At 39.4% G+C, this 20,499-nt stretch overlaps 1 protein-coding gene across 1 annotated transcript in view; it reads right to left on the bottom strand.

Moving 5' to 3' along the window:
- Nucleotides 1-4,879, bottom strand: part of LOC131277892 (endogenous retrovirus group K member 6 Gag polyprotein-like) — a 422,186-nt gene extending 417,307 nt beyond the window's left edge. The window contains exon 1 of the mRNA XM_058292986.1: nucleotides 4,733-4,879. The gene's annotated coding sequence lies outside the window, so the exon portion shown is untranslated. The remainder of the gene's footprint in view (nucleotides 1-4,732) is intronic.
- Between the last annotated feature and the right edge of the window lie 15,620 nt (nucleotides 4,880-20,499).

Consider the following 20,499-nt stretch of genomic DNA (forward strand, 5'->3'; position numbering starts at 1 on the left):
TCCATTCTACTGTCTATAACCTGACCTCCTTGTCTTCAATTTTCCAATCTTGCTCTTTCCAAACCCCAGACTAACCAGCCAAACCATCTTCACTCTTCAGTAATTTGCATATATTATATTGGGCTGCTTCTCTTTCCACATAGAGTAGATAACCAGGTACACTGCCTAATGCTTTGCCTACAGGAAGAGGCCACTGTATTTCTTAGCCACTCATGAATGGGGCTGCAGTACACAAACATACTGAGCCAACCCATCAGTGAACCAAACTCAGGATTTATATACCCTTCATTAGCTAGTGACAAAGCTGTTAAGTGCGAAATCGTGCCAGAGGAGGAGGTGACATGAAGGTCTGATCTACCTATTGTTATAATTTCATGTGTCTTCTGGTTTTACTTATGCTTTTATGGATGTACCACTTCCATTATATGATGGGCTACTGCTGGGCCTGTCCAAACTTATGGCTTAGTTGATCTGAAAACATCCAGCTTATGAGGGGCAGCTCTAGTCACATCATCATTTGATGGCTCATGGTCAAATGCTCAGTACCTTCCAAGGCCTAGTAGTTTATCAGGAGCTGCTTTGCAAATGACACAGAGTACTCTGTTACAGATGGCATACTCCAGAAACTGTAATTCTCTGAGATCTTGTCAGAAAGTCCATGAAGTGTCTTCATCACAGATACCCCTAGAACAATGAGATACTTTGGGTCAAAAGATCAAAGGAACAGTGTACCTTGTACTATAGCCTGGACCAGCTACACAGCTCTTTCTTCTTTTGTGTCCCACTCAAAATTGAAAGCCTTCTACATCACCCAATAAATGGATCAGGGCTGTATTATCAAGTGTGGTATATGCTGCTTCTGAAACACAAAGAGGCCTAACAAATGTTGTGCCTATTTCTTAAGTGGTAGGAAATCTTAAATTTAGAAGGCATGTCCTAGTTCCCTGCTACTGGAGCCCTAAAAGCTTCACTGATGTGGCAGTTACCTAAATCTTTATAGAGTTTATCTTCCAGTTTTTGTAGTACATGTGTCTTATCAGCATCCAAAGTACTTGCCATTTCTTGTTCATTTAGGACTAACATGAGGTCATTGATATATTGAGCCAAAGTGATACTTTGTAGAATGCCCAGCTGATCAAATTCCCTTCAGAATGCATTGTGACAAGAGAAGGGGACTTAATTTAGGCCTGGGGCAAGACCTTGAAAGTATACTGTTGTCCATCCCAGTGAAACAGCTTCTGAACTTCATTTATGATGAATATTTTGAAAACACCACATTGAGCAATTCATAAGCCACATATTACAAATGAGAAGCAGTGTTAATATATTCCATTAAGATACAATGTCCATAATGTAACACTTTGTGTAATCTATGTATCTTTTAAAAATAAATTTAAAATATATATTAAAAAAAAAAGTGGGAAGTGGACTTGGCCCAGCGGTTATGGCGTCCGTCTACCACATGGGAGGTCCGCTGTGCAGCTGGCCCATGCGCCGTGCTGATGCGTGCAAGGAATGCCATGCCATGCAGGGGTGTCCCCCACATAGGGGAGCCCCACGCGCAAGGAGTGCGCCGTGTAAGGAGAGCCGCCCAGCGCGAAAGAAAGTGCAGCCTGCCCAGGAATTGTGCCACACACACGGAGAGCTGACACACAAGGTGATGCAACAAAAAGAAACACAGATTCCCATGCCGCTGACAACAACAGCAGACAAAGAAGACACAGCAAATAGACACAGAGAACAGACAACCGGGGTGGGGGGGGGGGAGAGAGAAACAAATAAATAAATACATCTTTAAAAAAAAAAAAAGGATACAATATCCAGGACAGCAGTTGAAATTATAGTAACTATTTGGTCAAGTTTCTGGCAGTCCACGATTGCCTGCCATGACTTATCTGATTTCTGATTTATCTGAATCAGACTGATGCATTAAATAAGGATATAAAGGGACCACTACCTGTGTTTGCTTTAAGTCTTTAAGGATGATGCTAATCTCTGCCACTCCACTCAAGGATTGGGGACAGGATTGTTATTTACTTGACCTGGGTTGCTTCCATTTGGTCTTTCCTACTACCTAACTCTTATTCTATAGGTTAGGGAACCAAGGTGAGTATTCTGCCAGATGCCAAATATGTCCACCCTGATTATTCAGTAGGGAATGGGAAAATGACTACCAAATGAGTTCACAGATCCAAAGGACCCACTTTGAGATGGTCTGGGGCAGAATATCATTTATCAGCTGGCATCCATTCTCTCTCACTCTAAAAGAGAAGCCATAATAGTGTTCTGGGTCACCTAGCAATAGTATCATCTCAGACCCTGTATCCAATAGGCCTTGAAAATATGGATATTCTCCCAAAACTGACCCTGAGACCAAAAAATCATGTGCATATGATCTATTAGGAAAGTGCTCTCAGGAGAAACTGGAAAGAGATTAAGAGAAACTGATAACAGAGAAAAGGAAGAGCCAGGAAAAATGTGATTTCAGATACAATCCAAACCTTGGACTGATCTGGCAGGAGAGCTTTAACGTGTACAACTGTAGCTAAGAGTGAGTTGTCCAGAGGGAGCTGGTCTTTCATTCTCCTAACCAGCCAATCATTGTTTAGCAGTCACTGGGTGCATGATTAAGTGAGCCAATGTTAATTTTCAGGCACTGCTGGCTCTCTTGGAGTGAAAGCTCCAGATGGTCCTCTGAAGAGTTTTGTTGCCTTTTGGCAGCAAAAATACATGTAGGTCAGAGATTAGGGGTGCCCAAACAAAGATAAAAGGATCCAAGGGGTTCTGGTTAAACAGACAGACAAGACTAGAGGGTGGTAAAAGTAGAAAAGAGTAAAAAGGACACACGCAAAAATTGGTGCAGAGGATAAGTTAAGTGGGGAAAACTAAGATCAGTTTAAATGGATGGCCTAACACCAAGGAGAAATGAAGTGGGATCTGGTAATCCAAGCATTCCCTATTCTCTTCCTACTTCCCCAACAACTTCTGAGAAGCCCCATCCCCCACACACACTCTCCTTAGAAGAAATGGCCAAGCAAAAAAGCACCCACACTGTATCATCCCGTTATACTTCTTTGATGGGTTTTCTTGCATTTCTAGAGAAAATAGATCCTCAGTCGTGTAGCTTAGTAGAATTAAATATATTAGCAGCTTCAGTCCTGGAATTTAGGAGTTCATTGTTCCTGTGAAGGTTACTTAACCTCTCCAAACTTTAGCTTCAGATCTTTAAATATGGATTATAATACTCCCCATACAATTATTTTTTGAGGATTAAGTTTTAAAATCTATCAAAATATGCCTAGCACATGCCCTTAACTAAACTGTACTTATTTTCTGAAATTGTTGAGAACTGGGTTCCTATTATTACATCATCCCAGGGGTAGCCTGTTAAAAAACGTAATGCCTAAGGAACATAATCTGATAGGATGCTGGTAGATCTCTTGAAGGGAAGGAACACATACTTCTTCTTTAGTTTTACTTTTTTAAATGAGGAAAACTTTGTTATTTTTTAATGTAGTTGAACAAATAGGACTGTGTCTTATGCTTTAAAATATATGAAGCTGATTTCATGTATGATTGTGTATCAATAACTCCTGATATTTTGCATCATGACCATTGTTTTCCACTTGGATATCAGAATGTTAAGTTTCAGCATGTAAGTGTTTAGGTGAGATGTCTCTCAGACTGTGAGGACATGAGACCCGGCCAGACAATCCTCTATAGGAATCTATATTTCCACCTGGTTGAGTATCAAAGCACCAGGTAGCAGTGAAGCAATGGCCCCATATGTAAAATCAGTCCTTAGAGAAAAAGAAAGAGAAAGCAAAGACAGATGGAAGGGGAAAGTAAAAATGTATAAGACATAGAAAAATGAACAGAGGAAATTATGTGAATGGATAAGAAATTAGGAGCAATATTCATGGCAAAGTAGTTAATGTAAGAGACACATAGTTCTTGATTGCTACTTGTAATTTCTAACTTCAAAGTAAGTTTGTAAACTGGATGGATGGATAGAAGGATGAATGTATAGGTGTTGGAGGAATAAAGAACCATAGATATTGGAAAAATAATCATAGGTCAATAACTGGTGAAATGAATTATTAAGGGAAATCATATTCCAAATTTCTAAATAGTGATGCACTACAGCTTTCAAATAGAAATTTTATTTTTCTGTGTCTCTGTCATTTTCCCTCTATGCATTACCACCTGGCACCCTTTTGTTTCCCAAGCAGGGCCCCATAAGAATGCAAGTTGCTTGGCAACTGATCCATCCACTCAAGTGTCTCGAGGAAATAACCCGAGCTCATAGGATGGTGTGAGATCCAAGTTATTATGGTAAGCTCTAGTGTTTATACCTCAGCCTGAAGAGATAATCCTTGTTCACAGAATTTCCATTGCAGTCTATGAAAATCCATGGACAAGCCAAAAAAAGGTAAATGAGAGCTACATGACCTGTTCTTTCTTTCAAGACCTATTAATTTGAAAATATATCAACAAATTCTGTTCCAAGTTAGTCTAATAAAAAAATATTCTTTTATCAAATATAAGTAGGAAAATGTGAGAGTGCTTTTAGACAAACAAGGTGACAATTACTATATATTTCCAATATTCCAAATAACAGAAGCCATACAATCCAAATAATGTGATTGAAATGCTATAATATTTTATTTGCTTGAAATCTCTAGTGTTTCCAACCTGAAGTTTAAAATCACATATATGTATACACACATACCTTTTAGCTGAAGTTGCTATTTTTTTTTCACACTTTTAGAGACAGCAGCAAAGCACAAAGAAGAAAGCGGAATATTATTGTTTGCTTCCAAGGTTTTAAGGATCGTAGAGCTGGAGATAGAAGTCATTTTCTCAGGAGCATCATGACCTAGAATATGGAAAGGGCCCTTGGTTTATGTTAACAAACTTAGCCAAAAGTACAGAAATCTACTCAGCAAGACATAGAAAGGTGACTTGGAATGCTTCCATCTGCTTTACGAAACTCATGGTGTTTTCAGTTATCCTGGGAGGAAAGATACCACAAACAGCACAAAGGCCAATTTCACCTCATTATACCTATTACAACCAAAATATTGTTTGCAAACTTATTTTATCTTTTAAGAGACATTTAACAGAAATTCTTTATAGAATAAATACCCTCTTTAACCAAATTTTTACTATTTAGACTCTCCATATATAAAACTTTCTTACAGCAAAATACACCTCTTTTTTTTAATTTGTTGGTATAAGGAAAGGATGAGGGATTGAGTGAGTAAAGATCAGCCAGTCCTACAAAGCTTCTCCAAAACTAATGAAGTAGATATGCAAATATGGGGCCATTTTGAGGCAATTTCTAGCACTGGTATAATGAAGTTCTGATTTGGAATAAGTAATTGTTTTATTTTTATTTTATTTTTAAATATTATGTGCAGGGAAGTGGATTTGGCTCAACTGATAAAAGTGTCCACCTACCACATAAGAGGTCCAGGGTTCAAACCCAGGGACTCCTAACCAGTGTAGTGAGTTGGCCCATATGCAATCCTGATGCGTGCAAGGAGTGCCATGCCATGCAGGCGTGTCCCCACGTAGGGGAGCCCCACCCGTAATGAATGCACCCATCAAGGAGAGCTGCTCTGCATGAAAAAAACGCAGCCTGCCCAGGAATGGTGCCACACACATGGAGAGCTGATGCAGCAAGATGATGCAACAAAAAGAGACACAGATTCCCAGGGCCTCTGACAAAGAATGCAAGTGGACAAAGAAGAACACACAGCGAGTGGAAACAGAGAGAAGGCAATGGGGGGAGATGGGGAGAGAAATAAATAAAAAATAAATCTTTAAAAATAAATAAATAAAATAAATAAATTGTATGTGCAATAATGAAGTTTTTCTTCTATTCTCTAGTAAGTAGTATCATCCCAATCCACCCAGAATCTAGCAACAGAATCAGGATATTTTATTCTGAATTAAAGATAAAACAAAGTGCATACCTAAATTAAAATAATCAGATCCTATTTTTTTTTCAACAAATTAGTAAAGATTTTGAAGGCTCATTCTCAATATTGCTGAGGAACCAGAAAGATCAGCAACTCCATGTACAATTAATAGCACTATAATTTCATGCTAAGATTTTGGAGGAAAATCTGATAACATGCATCAATTTTTTTAAAACATGTGCATCATATAACCTGGACTGTCTATATCTAGGAATTTCCATTTAACAAAATTGGATGCTAAGAGATAGCTGCCAAGATGTCCACACAAAACTTTTTATAATAGAAAGAAAGGAAGTAATTTATATGTTCAACAATGGATTTGTTCAGCCATTTATTCAACAAATTTTTTGCACAAATATCACATCAACAGTCTTCTGGATAGACAGTAAATAAAAAATTTTTAAAAATTAAAAAAAAAACAGTCCCTGGCTTCTATAGAGCTTACATTCAAGTAGGGAGGAATAGACAATACCAAAAAAATGTAATATAGAAAGAGAATAGATGGTATTGACAGTATTAATGTGGGATAGATACAAGAGAGGATTCAAAGATAAATCCAAAAATTTTGGCCTGAAAGCATTGAGGATGGGGAAGGAGAGGAGGGGAATATGAAGAATTTTGTTCAGAACAAGTTAAGTTTGGATAACTGTTAGGAATTTAAGCAGGGGTTGGAAGTACCATTTGGGAGGGGTGAAGTTTAGGCTGGAGATATGAATTGGGAGTCATCAGCTATGATCACAATTAAAGCATGTGGGTAGGATTAAATCACCTGGGGAGTGTACATAGATTGAGAACACATCTAAAGCTTAGCCTAGGGTACCTTTGGGAGTAAGGAAGGGTGGGGAGGATCTTCTAAAAAAGATTCTGAGAAGTATCAATATGGAAGAAGGAAAATTTAAAAAGTATAGTGTCCTGGAAGCCAGCAGTTTTAGTTTCAAGAAGAGTGCTGTTGAGCAGACAAATAAGGTGAGATTCAAAGAGTGTACTTGGATTTGACAAAGTTGAGATATTGCTGTTGTGTCCTAGAGTGGTAACCATAGGAAAGTGGTTTCAAAATCTTGAATCTTGACTGCAATTGATTCAAGGCAGACAGGTAATGAAGAAGGGAACAGGGTGTGTGTAATAGTCAGCCAAAGGGGTGCTGATACAAAGTACCGAAACTGGGTTGGCTTTCATGAGGGCATTTATTTCCAATCTCAGCTGAAGTTTGGCATAAGGCTTCTCTCTCTCCCTGGGACTCATTTCTTTCCAGGCTCAGCTGCTCTGTTCTCTTCACAAGGCCAGCTCTTCCCAGGGCCTCTGCCATGTCTAATAAGCTATCTCTCTTCCCCTGTGTTCTTCTGCTCTGTGTGTTTACTTCCATGTGAGCATCAGTTTTATCCCCAAGGCGGCTGGGATCAACACTGAGTCATACTCTAATGACGTGGTTGGATCAGAGCCCCAATCTTAGCACAATTTAATCAGATGTCTCAGCTGAATCTAACACAATCAAAGGGTTATCATGCCAGAAGAATCTACCAGATTACAAACAATCTATATCTCTTCTGAAATTCATAAATATCAAATTGCTCCAGTGTGTATAGACTGCTACTCAAGGATTTTTAACAGTAAAGTGGAGCAAAAAAATGCAACTCTAGATGGAGGAAGATATGGAATCAAGAAAGGATACTACTGCAAGTTTGTTTGATTATAGGAAAGACCTAGATGATGGGAAATTGGATGTTGAGGGAATGAATGAGGATAATTAAAAGAGCAAAATAGGAAAATGTGGCAGTTGGCCAAGCAGTGCTAAGAATTGTAATCATAAATTTAAATTGAGATCATTCAGCTTGGATTTTCAGTCACATCCAAGGTCTAGATATTGTATAGAAAGAAAGGTGGTTTGAGCTAAGGTCAAGGCATTGCTAGGCAAGTAAAATAAAGGAAATACAGGCAAGAGAGTTGAAGGTAGATACAGGAAAGTGGTTACAATGATGAATGAGGGAATATAACAAGGGGTGAAGAAAAGTGAGGACATGACAAGGATGATGACTGTAAAAGCTTTGCAAGGTCAATGGATTGAAGGTTCCTTGAGTGAAAAAATTTTGGAGGGTCTGAATGAATTGCGTTACATGCACACAATGGAATGTTATTAACAAACATTAAAAATTACTTCAAAAAAGATTAATGAAAAATATGACCAATCGAAAAAGCTTATTACAAAATCATGTATAATATAGTACATATGCATATTATAGTATATATTATGTACATATATATGCACACACATACACAGTGCTAGAGTATGTGTGTCTATCCATGTAGAGATACAATTGAAAGCACATATTGAGGTACCATAAAACTTGCCATAACAAAATGGGGATTCAAAAAATTCTATACTGTGCAGTACAGGTTCTCATTATTATGCCATTAGAGAAAAACAGTGTTTTTCATGCACTCTACTCTTTCTCACAAAGCACCATAATAAAGATAGTAAATTATATACTATATAAAACTGAACTGAGAAATTCCCAAAGGATCCTAAGATGGTCCCTTCCTAAACCTAACCCACCACAGAAGGTAAGAACTTAAAGCATCCTCCCACTCTCAAATGGGGGCTGGACAGAGGACAAGGACCAAGCACCAATAATTTCAGTACATTTTTTATATTTTACAGGAAATCAGGCATCAAGATTTACTGTTTATCTCCACATTTTCTTACTCTTCTCCCTTTCCCACACCACTCTTCACTGCATTGAAAGGTAGCAACCATTGCCTCAAGGGGAATTCATAAAAGTACTCAAGAACCAAGAGACAAAATCTTGGCTGTGAGCTCCAGAATTGTCTTTTAAACTCACAGAATATTATGGTCTTGACAGCTAAGGCTTTTGATATTCAAGAACTAAATTTTCTTGGGAAGCAGTTGTGGCTCAACTGATAGAGTGTCTGCCTACCATATAGGAGGTCCAGGGTTCAGTACCCAGGGTCTCCTGATTGGTGTGGTGAGCTGGCCCATGCACAGTGCTGCCACATGCAAGGAGTGCCATGCTGTGCAGGGTTGTCCCCCATGTAGGGATGCCCCATGCACAGCGTGCCACACAAGGAGAGCCACCTCACATGAAAAAAGCACAGCCTGCCCACAAGTGGCACTGCACACACAGAGAGGTGATGCAGCAAGATGATGCAACAAAAAAATGTGACACAGTTTCCCAGTGCCACATGACAGGAATGCAAGTAGACACAGAAGAACACACAGCAAATGGACAGAGAGAGTAGACAACAGAGGGGAAGGAGAGAGAAATAAATAAAATAAATCTTTAAAAAAAGGAACTACTTTTTCTGAAATTCAAAAAGCTTAAAAAGGAAAATGAACATCAAGTTTGTGTCATAAATAATAGATTGAAAAGAGACTGTATGAATAACCAGTTTGTACCACTGTAAATAAAACTTATCGAAGTCGAAGGTGGAGAGATTGATCAGACCTAGAAAAGATAGGACGCACCAGGCATTCTCTGAGGAAGAAAACGGCACTTCATCCCACCCTGTGCTGTATCCGAGAGAGGAGAATTAATTTAAAACCTAGTCAAGTTCAAAGGAGAAAGAGAAAATCTGTGCATAACTCCCCAAGGAAAACTGGAAGAAAGAACACATTTCATAAGGAACAGTGATCATAGAGAAGTGGCAGCTGGGCTAGTCTTGGCTGACTGAGAAAATGGGAGCAGAATCATCTCTTGTCACCTCAAAGATGTGACAAAGAGTGTCCTAAAGTCTCTTGTGTCACCAGAGAAGAATGTATGCAAAAGAGTGGGCAGACCCAGAGGAGCCCAATGGTCCAAAAAATGGGGATACAGAGTGATCTACTAGGAACTGATGACCTAGGCACCATGAACAAAACCCAAAGGAACAAGTTAGAGGTTAGCAGGTGCCAACAGTGAGCATAGGATAGTTGTGGATGGAAGTCTGCTCTCCACTAATGTCAAAACAAGAATAAAGACAGAGAGGGTGAAACTTGAACTGTGCTTACTCTTGTAAAGCTCAAAAATTAATGAATTGGCAATTTACCAGAAATAAACAAGATCAACCATTCAGAATGAATGCCCCAAAGAGTCCAACTTGAATTACAAAATTAATATTTTTTCTTTTCTTTTCTTTCTTTTTCTTTCTCTTTCTTCTCTTTCCTCTCTTTCTTTTCTCTCTCCCTCTCTCTCCCTCTCTCCTTCCCTGTCTCTTTCCCTCCCTCTCCTTCCCCCTTCCCTTACCTCCCTTCCTTCTTTCCTCCCTTTCCTTCCTTCTTTCCTCCTTTCCTTCCTTCCTTCACTCCTTCCTTCCTGCCTGCCTGCCTGCCTGCCTGTCTTCCTTTCTCATACTACGAGTTAGAGGCTGATAAATCCAGAGACACTAACTCTGCTGGATCAGTAGCCTATAATTTTAAGTAGCAGAATTTCAGCCACCCTGCCTAGGTTTCTGGATTACCCAAGGAGGTTTGTCTAAGACACCTGAGTCTCTGTAGCCTCCACCCTGGCCCCTGCCCCACAGTCCCTGCTCTATTGACAACAACCCTTGCCCTTGACCTATCCAATACCTTCTCAGTGGAGCAGTGTCCATATTTAATTGTACATGTTCTACTAATGAAGCAATGTTTAAAAAGAAGAAATTTTCATGACTTAGTATTTGAAAAAATGGGCTGATCCATAGTAAGAAATTGTCAACATCCTGTAACTAACTTAGGAAAAAGTATTTCTCCTCCTAAAGGACTTTTCCTACTACTTTATATGGAATGTCCTTGGGGAACAGGTAGACTATTAAGGGTTAAAAGAACATCCCCTTAAAGATATCCAAATGATTTGGCTCTAGCACAATTCTAACCTTGTCCCCAAAATCCCAAAATGAGATTTTGATTTATCAGTAAATCTCTAGAAAAGTTAGTGACCATGAAGGAATCTCTCAGGGCCAGGAAGATCTGCAAATATGTATATTATTTTTTGTGATAGATCCTTTAGGATGAAACAGTTCATTATATACTCACTCAACTCTTCTTTCAACCTATTAGATGTTCAACCACTTTATGTCTGTTTTTGGGTGTGACAGGGATATTTTCTTGGATTGAAATTTCAGAGAGTTCTGTGTACAGAGCACAAATTCAGCTGAACATTAAAAAATAAGTAGAATTTTCCATATGCCTATTTCTGAACCTCCTAAGAAAATGAAAAATAGGATCTGAAGCTATGATATAGGAATCCAAAAATCGCTTTGTACATATGCATTGTAAACTTTGTAAGTATTTAGTCAAATAATCTGGCTGGGTACATAGAATTTTGTAAACACTCAGTACAACCACCTAAAAATTATGTGCTATTGTGTGGCCTTACTTCAATCACAGCTATAATAGTTTAAATGTAAGCATTTTTTGTTTGTTGATTTGTTCTTTTCCACCTCAGCTGTAACTTTTCATTTAAAGCCAAATAAGGACATCAGATTACAACATTAATTTAAGAGAGAGATCTGGGCAGGAAATTCCAAAGTTAAGTTTCTCGTTGTAATTCTAACTTTCCCATGTTACACATATTCTGTACTAGGTAGCATCTTGCATCTGTAGGTTTATATAAAAAGCCAGATTCTGACCTCAGTCACACTCATTTCATTTTTACTGAAAATGTAAGAGGGAGGGATGAAGAACCAATATAAGGTCAGAGATCTGTAGGCTGGAAAGCAGATGCTGAAAGAGAAGGTTACCGAGGCTCACAAATGTGGGCGACTGGAAAAGGAAATACAAGGTGCAGATGGAGTTGTGTTAGTAAATGCGCAATTTCGCTTCAAGATTTCTGTATAAACACGCTTTCATCTATTTCTTTTCTAATATCTATAAAGCAACAGTTTGAACCACATTAATTTTTTTTAGTTTTTGTTTACATAGAGGTTGAGTGTTAGTTCTCTTTGATTTTACCTCTTGCTTATAAATCTTCTGATCAGTCATTAACTGCTTGTAAAGACCTGGCACCTCATATATTGTCACTTAATTATGTTATGCTACAGTGGGCTTCCTAGGAGGCAAAAATTCTACACAAAAACACTTATAAAGAAAGCCATGGCAGACAGCCTGACTAAGCCAGTAAGAATAAAAATTGTTGCTGACAAGGGAATAGAATTGACAACTAAAGCTTTCTGAACTAAAGGGAAAAATGAATAGCTAAGACATTTGAATTGTTGAAGGAAAGGATGTTTCAGATCTAGGCAAGGGGGAGGAACAGGGCATAAAACTGGAAATAGAAGATTAACCATTAAGCCTGCTCAGAATGAATCATAAAGAGAGAAAAAGAGGTTATTAGCCCAAAGGATCTAGGCAGGAAAGGCCCAGGGCAAAACCTCCTGGTGCAACCTGCCTTCAAGTCTAAGACTTTGGAAACTGCACCCTGCTGGAAGAAGGGCCTTCATGGTGTGAGCCTGCCCAGGATATGAGGAACAAGAAAGCACCGAAGTAAAACTTATTCAAAATGCAGGGCACTATTAAATTTTGAAACTTGTGATTATTTCCATGGTAATCATTGAAGCTGGTGAAAATGTGGTAAAACTAGCACCCATATATTACTGGGGTCATCAGTTGATACAATTCGTTAGAAAAAGAATTAAGCAACATGTATCAAGAGACAGGCAAGTGTTATTAGACTTGATTATGAAATTTCCTTCATAGATTATATATTCTAAGGAAGTGCCCTAAATAGAGAAAATTCTCTGTTGATGAAAATATTCATGACAATACTATATATAATAATTTTTTAAAATGGAATAAAAAAAGATAGCTTAAGTACACTATTGCTGTCTAAACACTCAATAAAATAAAACAGCAACCTAGAAAAATCAGGAATCTTGGAGTACTCAGAACCAGTTATGAGGTCTTACTGCCATTTTTTTTAAAGATTTATTTTTTTTATTTATTTCTCTCCACCCACCCCCCAGTTGTCTGCTCTCTGTGTCCATTCACTGTGTGTTCTTCTGTGACCACTTCTATCCTCATCAGCAGCACTAGGAATCTGTGTCTCATTTTTGTTGCATCATCTTTGTTGTGTCAACTCTCCGTGTGTGCGGCGCCATTCCTGGGCAGGCTGCACTTTCTTTCACACTGGGCGGCTCTCCTTACAGGGCACACTCCTTGCACATGGGGCTCCCCTACGCAGGGGATACTCCTGCATGGCACGGCACTCCCTGCACACATCAGCACTGTGCATAGGCCAGCTCCACACGGGTCAAGGAGGCCCAGGGTTTGAACCGCGGACCTCCCATGTGATAGGCGGACACCCTATCCATTGGGCCAAGTCTGCTTCCCTTACTGCCATTTTTAAAAAGTTGCTCTTGAATATAATCAACCTTGTGGATAAAACTTCCAATTTATAGGAAATACTAGATTGAGAGAAACGAACTAAACTGCACCTTAATCCAGAATAATGGACAATTGTCCTAGTTTCTTCAACATTTCAGTGATGTGGAGGAAGGAGAGGAGCAGTGACCTTCTGGAGCACATTGCCCAGAAGAACTTTCTGCGACGATGGACGTGTTCTCTATCTTCACTGTCCAATATGGTTGTCACTAGCCTCATGTGGTCACTGACCACTTTAAACATGGCCATGAATAGCCTATATTTCTTAATTTCATTTAATATTAATTAATTTCAATTTTGAAAGCCACTTGTTGCTAGTGGCTACCATATTGGATGATGCATTTCTAGATTTAAAAATCTAAGAGACAGGCGGCAGACTTTGCCCAGTGGTTAGGGCGTCCGTCTACCACATGGGAGGTCTGCGGTTCAAACCCCGGGCCTCCTTGACCCATGTGGAGCTGGCCCATGCACAGTGCTGATGCGCACAAGGAGTGCTGTGCCACGCAGTGGTGTCCCCCGCGTACGGGAGCCCCACGCACAAGGAGTGCGCCCCATAAGGAGAGCCACCCAGTGCGAAAGAAAGTGCAGCCTGCCCAGGAATGGTGCCACACACATGGAGAGCTGACACAACAAGATGACGCAACAGAAAGAAACACAGATTCCCGTGCCGCTGACAACAACAGAAGCGGACAAAGAAGACGCAGCAAATAAACACAGAGAACAGACAACGGGGGTGGGGAGGGGAAGGGGAGAGAAAAAAATAAATAAATCTTAAAAAAAAAAAAATCTAAGAGACAAACAACCACAAGCAAAGTGTGGATTTTGTTGGATCCTGCAGCAAACAAACTGACTTAGAAAGAGATGATGCCTGAGGTTTTTGGTGAAATTTGAATATAACCTGTAGGTGTTAATTTTGTTAATTTTGATAAAGATGTTATGGTGATATGAGAAAATTACTTATTTATTTAGAGGCTTATGCTGAAGTGTTCAGAGGCAAAATGTCAAAGTCACAATATCTGGGATTTACTTTAAAATACTTCCATGAAAGGAGAGAGAGAGAGTAAAGAGATGAAGCAAGTATGGCAAAATGTGGATAACTGTTTAATCTGGGTGAGGAGTATGAAGAGTTCATTTTTTTATCCTCTTTAGTTTGTGCGTGTATGCTTAAAAGATTTCATAGCAGTAATTTCTAGAAATAATAATTACATGGAAAATTCTTTTAAAATAATACTAAGTGAAAAAGCAAAAACACAAACTTGTACATTCAGCATTACTGTAACCATTTAATTAATGAGCTAAAGTATTGATGTTGAGTCGCTGTTGGGGACTGCATCATGTCTCCCACAAAAGACATGTTCAGTCTTAACACATGTTTGTATGGATGTAAACACATATGTAAATGGAATCTTTGAAGATATTATTATTAGTTAAGATGTGTACTCATTTGGGAACAGGAGCTTCAAAGATCCTATTTTGATGAGGCAAAATTGAATCAGGCTGGGCCTTTAATCCACATGGTGAAAGGCCTTACAAGGAGAAGAAATCTAGACAAGGACATAACAGAGCAGGAGAAGTAGAAGCCAGGAGAGAAGTCATGTGATGGTGGCAGAGAAGCAAGCCAAGAAACCTCAAGGATTAAGGCAAGAAGCTGGCACAGAACTCTACTAACTTCCAAGAGAAGCATAGCCTTACTGACACCTTGATTTTTTTTTTCTCTCCCCTTCCACTCCCACCCCTGTTGTCAGTTCTCTATGTCCATTTGCTGCCTGTTCTTCTTTGTCCACTTCTGTTGTTGTCAGTGGCATGGGAATCTGTGTTTCTTTTTGTTGCATCATCTTGTTGCGTCAGCTCTCTGTGTGTGCACCGCCATTCTTGGGCAGGCTGCACTTTCTTTCGTGCTGGGTGGCTCTCCTTACGGGGCGCACTCCTTGCACGTGGGGCTCCCCTATGCGGGGAGCACCCCTGTGTGGCAGGGCACTCCCTGCACGCATCAGCACTGCGCGTGGGCCAGCTCCACACGGGTCAAGGAGGCCCAGAGTTTGAACCACGGACCTCCCATGTGGTAGACGGATGCCCTAACCACTGGGCCAAGTCTGCTTCCTGACACCTTGATTTTTGACATCTAACCTTCAAGACCATGAGACAATAAATGCTTGTTGTTTAAGCCAACCCAATGTGTAGTATTTGTCATAGGAGCAAGTAATCTATTAATATGTTCAAATTTATGAATGTTTTTTTCTTTATATTTAAGGGAAGAAATGGAGTTCAAAGTGCTAGGAAATGTTTATGTGAGATTCTGAAGCATGTTTAAGTAACACCCTTGAAGGGTGCAGGAAAAAAACGTCTGCAGAACCACTACAAATACATACACATAATCCATACATTATCGTATACAAAATAGAGATTGGAAGGGAATACCACATGACTTATTTAAAAATAGTGGTTTTGTTCATACGGTTGAACTAGATAAAGGGTAGACAAAATTTTATGGTGTGTGTGGTTATTTTTCTTTTCAAATGAGATTATAAGTCACTTTAAAATAAACTAAACCTTTTAAAAATGTGAGATGTATGGTTTGGTATATGGAATTTTTATTGTTTTATATTTGTTTTTATTAGAGAAGTTACCAGCTTAAAGAAAAATCATGCAAAAAATATAAAATTCCCATATACTCTCTGTAGCAGTTTGAGATTATTTATGAATCCCAAAAAGAGAAAGATTGTTTGTAAACCAATCTATTCCTCTGGGTGTGATACCCATTGATTGCATTAAATTCAGATGTGGTGTCTTTGATTAGATTACCTGTTAAAATTAGAGCTTTTATAAATAAAGGAAAAAAAAAAGATTAGAGCTTTTGGGGCATGACTAAGGTTGAGTCCCCGCCCCCTTGATGGGTCTGATATAAATGGACACTCACACAGACAGACACACAAGATTGAGTTCAGGCATTATTGATCCTGCCATGTGACAGAAAGAAGGCTCAGCTCTAGCCCTGGGGAGAGATAAATTATTTTGCCTGATAGCTCACAGCTGAGATTAGGAAGACCAGCCGAGACCGACATAGGAAGTGCTACGCCTGCCTCCACTGGAAATCAGGAAGAAGGAGAGCAGGGGAGCCTCAAGAGGAAGAGGAAGCCCAGAGGGGAAGGCAGAGACCAGCCAGAGATCAGCCAACTGTCTTGCTTCAACACGTGGCAACTGACTTTGGTGAGAAAGCAACCACGAGTTGGATGTTTTACTACCTTATAACCGTATGCTTTTACATCAAATAAATACCCTTTATAAAAGCCAACAGATTCCTGGCACTTTGCATTGGCAGCCTTTTGGCAGGTTAATATGCCCTCCATTGCTTTCCCTGTTATTAATACTTTGCATTAGTGTTGTATCTTTTTAAAAATTGATGAAACAATATTATTATGATTATATTTTTAACTATAGTCCATACTTAACATCCATACTTAACATCCTTAACATACTTAACATTAGGGTTAACATATAGTCCTATGATTTTTATAAATTTTATTCCAGTAAAATATGTATAACCTAAATTTACCCTTTTCAACCACATTCTATATATATATAATTGAGTAGAGTTATTTACATCCACAATGTTGTGCAACCATCATCCCCATCCAAGACTAAAACTTTTCCATCACCCTAAAATGAAACTCTGTAGTAATTAAGCATTAACTCTTCCATTCTTTAACCCCTTCCTGGCTCCTAGTAATCTTGTGTTCTGGTTTCTGACTCTATGAATTTGCTTATTCAAATTATTTCATATCGGTGCAATTGTACAATATTTGTCCTTTTGCATCTGGCTTATTTTACTCAAATGATGTCTTCAAGGTTCAGTTCATCCATGTTGTCGCATATATCAGAACTTTATTCCTTTTTACAGCTGAATAGTATTCCATCATATATACAACATTTTGTTTATCTATTCAACTGTTGATAGACAAGGTTTGCTTCCATCTTTTGGTAATTGTGAATAATGCTGCTATAGATATCAGTATGTAAATATCTATTCAAGTCCCTATGTTCACTTTTGGGGTGTATATACTTAGAAGGAGATTGCTAGGTCATGTGGTAACTCTGTATTTAACTTTCTGAGACTTTCTGGATTTCAATCCTGTTCCTTTGAATGGGCCATTATGTCCTGTTTCTTTGTCTTGTAATCTTGTGTTACACAGTACTTTTAATATTTTAAAGTGTTACCTCTGGAATTTGGTCCCTGAGCTGGCTGTTTTTTAAGTTTGTATCCAGATAGTGACATGATATAAATTTCCTTGACAGCCAGGGGCTAAGAAGAAAAAAAAGCAAAAAATATCTTCCACAGTGTTTGCAATGGGGTTCTGCATTGGCTGGTGCTCTCCTGAGTTCAGCCCTGCTATCCAGAAAATCAGCAAAGGTGCATGTGAAGTTCAGGGTCCTCCCCAACTTTTCTGAGCCTCTGTCTTGTCTTAGACTTGTGCTTGCTCATGACCTTAGGAATGCCCCATTTACAGGAAGAATTCAAATTCCCCCTTTATTCCCTATCCCACCTCCTACCCAGAGAACTCCATTGTATTTCTTAAAGCAAGTATTCTTTTGTCCCAAACACTTTGATGACTTACTGTTTTCACATTGCATTAGCTATACTCAAGCTGCTTCTGCATGCAGGGCAAGTTTTTGGAAAGACCAGCAAGACACAAGGTGCCTGATTCATTCTTTCAGGCTGCAACCCAATAGATTAGCACTGACATACAGGCACAGCCATATGCACAGAGGGCTTATTCTACTCCCTCTGAAACAGGGCCAGGGACCCACAATGGAGGGTCAAGTTGGTTCCACACTGCCCCACACAATGTGGGAAGGGAAGGCCCACAAGGATGCCATCAGCGTCTCCTACAGTTTTTAAAGCTGAATTATCTTGATACGGCACTTGTCCGGTTACTGAAACACTTTAACTGTTTTCCAGAGTTTTAAGGAAGATGACTCCAATAATTTTTGTTAGTTATTCAAAGGTTCTATGGAGGAACAGCACCCTAGAGCATCTTATGCTGCCATTTTGGATGACTGAAGCCTGGAATTATTCTTAATGGATCCCAACAACTTCTGCCAAGACTCAAATCCATTTCTCTAGCACTCTGCTCCGTCACTAAAAAGGGATTTTTCCCACTAAGTTAATTTTCTAGATAACTGAAGTTTAGTACTTTAAAGAGACCCATTTTTTTTAGTTACATCTTTATAACCAATAATAAACCTTCTTTAGAGTATGAGGAATGTAATATAATCGTATCTTACTATTTGAGGTTATTTTATTGCAATTGAAAATTATAGCACATTACCTATCCTAGGATTACAGGGCCATGTAAAGTTTTTCACCACTATTTAAATGGTCTCCAGAGGTAATGCTTTTTGTGGGTTTTTTCGTTTTGCTTTTTGTTTTTTTTTAAGTTTTCTTTTTTATTATTTATTTCTCTCCCCTTCCCCCGTCCCCACAGTTGTCTGCTCTCTGTGTCCATTCACTGTGTTCTTCTATGACTGCTTCTATCCTTATCAGCGGCACTGGGAATCTGTGTTTCTTTTTGTTGCGTCATCTGTGTTTCTTTTTGTTGCATCATCTTGTTGTGTCAGCTCTCCGTTTGTGCTGCACTGTTCCTGGGCAGGCTGCACTTTCTTTCGCGCTAGGCAGCTCTCCTTATGGGGTACACTCCTTATGCATGGGGCTCCCCTAAGCAGGGGACCCCGCCGTGGCACGGCACTCCTTGCGCGCATCAGCACTGCGCATGGGCTAGCTCTTCACAGGTCAAGGAGGCCCAGGGTTTGAACCGCGGACCTCCCATGTGGTAGGCGGATGGCCTATCCATTGGGCCAAGTCCACTTCCTGGTAATGCGTTTGAGTTCTCAGCATGTCTCTTTATGATAGTTTCCTGGTCTCCTCAATGAGAGCCTCTCCATTGTTGTCACATCTTACTGACTTCTCTATCTAGTAACCATTCCTTCTTTTCATTTGTGGCCTCTACTTTACTGTGGTACGGACACCTTACAAACATTCATGCCACAAGTATGAATCTATAAATGCATTAATGTATAAATTTATGTCTGTGTATATACCCTTATCCCTTTGCCCAAAGGATTTGTAGTGCCTTTTTTAAAATTCTGCAATTAAAATAATAGTTTTTAAGGAAATCTGAACAAAAAAGAAAATAATAGGTTAATAATAAAGCCAAGGGAAACGGACTTTGGCCCAGTGGTTAGGGCGTCCGTCTACCACATGGGAGGTCTGCGGTTCAAACCCCGAGCCTCCTTGACCCCTGTGGAGCTGGCCATGCGCAGTGCTGATGCGCGCAAGGAGTGCCCTGCCCCACAGGGGTGTCCCCCACGTAGGGGAGCCCCACGCGCAAGGAGTGCACCCGTAAGGAGAGCCGCCCAGCACGAAGGAGGGAGCAGCCTGCCCAGGAATGGCGCCGCCCACACTTCCCGTGCCGCTGCCGACAACAGAAGCGGACAAAGAAACAAGACGCAGCAAAAAGACACAGAAAACAGACAACCGGGGGAGGGGAGGGGAATTAAATAAATAAAAATAAATCTTTAAAAAAATAATAATAATAATAATAAAGCCAAGAGTCACTAAAGCATGGGGTTCCTCTATAATGCTAGCACTAGGTAGCAAGTAGAGTTGTAAGCTTCCTGGAAGCCAAAGCAAAGATGAAATAGGGATCAATTAGTTATGAGTTCACAATGCTCAGAAAATAAAAACAAGCCAGCTCTTCATAAAAATTACCACCTCTCTTGACATGAAGACCAAAAAGAAATTTTTCTCATGATGTTCATAAAAAGGATGATATACAATAGGATAATGCCTTCAACAGCATTCTGACAATAGCTAGCATAATATATTTCAAATGGTGTGTCTTCTAAAATCCCTTAGTACCAGCCAGAAGCAAATACCATGCAAAATACATCTGAAGAATGAGTGAAAGCAATCAGACCAAAGAGCTATGGGATGCTCAGTAAGTAACATACATAATCTTCAATATATGGACTTTGTGATAACTATATTCCTTGATCTAAAGCTCTTGTCACGTATTTTAACTGATGGCCATGTTCCAGAGAAGTAGGTTTATAAAAATTTATATGTATTGTATGGATTAACCCATTTGTTTTGGGTAAAATCTA

Source organism: Dasypus novemcinctus, chromosome 1 (assembly GCF_030445035.2).
Source record: "Dasypus novemcinctus isolate mDasNov1 chromosome 1, mDasNov1.1.hap2, whole genome shotgun sequence".
NCBI lineage: Eukaryota > Metazoa > Chordata > Mammalia > Cingulata > Dasypodidae > Dasypus > Dasypus novemcinctus.